The sequence below is a fragment of the Emiliania huxleyi genome (genome assembly GCF_000372725.1).
Source record: "Emiliania huxleyi CCMP1516 chromosome Unknown EMIHUscaffold_19, whole genome shotgun sequence".
In the NCBI taxonomy this organism is placed as follows: domain Eukaryota; phylum Haptophyta; order Isochrysidales; family Noelaerhabdaceae; genus Emiliania; species Emiliania huxleyi.
Genome location: NW_005200690.1, coordinates 601,685 through 603,268, shown reverse-complemented (window position 1 = coordinate 603,268; position 1,584 = coordinate 601,685).

The following is a 1,584-nucleotide window of genomic DNA, read 5'->3' as shown; positions in this document are numbered from 1 at the left end:
ACCGCCCCCCCCAACCCCACCCCCCATGTCCATGTGAGTGGCACCTCTCCCTGGCACTTTGTGGGAGTATATGGGCCCCACGATGTCTCAAATATGAGAGGTTTTGACTCCTACCGGCTCCTGACGCTATCCCTGGCAGCTCTAATGACCAGGATCAGTAGTGCTATGATAGAGGGTGCCCATACTAGCGCAGGAGCTGCCACACTTGCCCGGACCGTCCCGTTCTGGGGCCGGTTCCGCAGCCCGCGAGAGCCGACAGCGGGGCCGTGCCGCGGGTGCCTACTGCCGAGTGCCGCAGACACTGCGCCGTCCCGCCACCACCTACAGGCTGTCTTGTGTGATGATTGGGATGTCCAAACGCCACCATCTTGGCTCTTGCGACCTCAAACCCGCGAGCTGTATGGGTGGTCCTGACGTCGACAGACGCCCAATGACCACGGTGAAGCTGAGCCGGAACGCGTCGACAAGTCTCGCCTGAGCCCGTGGCGGTCGCCGGCTGAGTCGCTGTGCACGGGCCGGTACCTCAGGCGTCACCTCCGCAGCCTCAGGTCTCACACTCCATCACCTCCGACGGGACGCCTTCGATGGCACGCTCGGCGGCGAGTTTGTTGCAGCCCCACAGCGAGCGCGGCGTCGAGCCTAATCGGTCTGGTCGGTCGGCCGCACTCCCTGGGTGCCAGGGAGTGCGGCCGACACGCGAGTGGTGCTTCCTGGCAGCGCGCGCCAGCTGTGGGGCTGCAACCAACTCGACACACGCTTTTTTGGGACATTTTCAGTGTATCCCTATCATTGAAAGTAGCAGAGGGGTCGGACCACACGCTCTCCGAATGGGATTTTCTGCCCTGCCGCCTGTCGCGGCCCCGCCTGCCTCCCGGGGCCCGCCCGGCCGTGCCATCCGCCGCCGGACCGCCCGGCGGGTCCAACCCGAAGCGGGCGACCGGCCGTTCGCACCGCTCGGCCGGCGGGGCGAGCCCCGCGGCCCTCGATCGCTCGCCCCGGGACGTGGCCCGACCGGCCCACGCGCACGTCCTGGCCTCTACCGCCGCTTTCGGCGGCGCAATTTGCGCCTTCATCGCTCTCTGGATCCTCCTGGCACCCATCGGACTCTTCCCGACGGTCGGCGGCACCCACTCCGTGCACTTTGAATCAGACTCGCTCTTCGGCAGGCACGCTCTTCGGCAAAAAGTCGCCGCCGGCCGTTCACGCCGAGCCAGCCAGTTGCCGGCTCGCACGGCAGCCTCTTCCTCTCGACCAGCCTCAACTTCGACACGGTCATCATTTTGTCGCTGCGTGCTCGTGGCGAGCCGGGCGGCGGTCAAAGTTTGCCCAGACGAGCGCCAGGCGATAGCAAGGTCTCTGTTCGCCCTGTGCATGTCAGGCCAGGCTGCAGCGGGGCACTACCATCGTGCTACGCTGTTGCAGCCTGACCTTTCCCACTGTGCACAGCCGCCAGAGCACCACCACCGCCCGGCATCGTGTCACGGCGAGCTCCTTCTGCACCCGTTCGCGAGGCTCTCGCGCTGGCACACTTCGGCCTTCCGCTGCTCGCGTTCGGCGAGTTCTTCTCCGCACTCCTGCCACGGT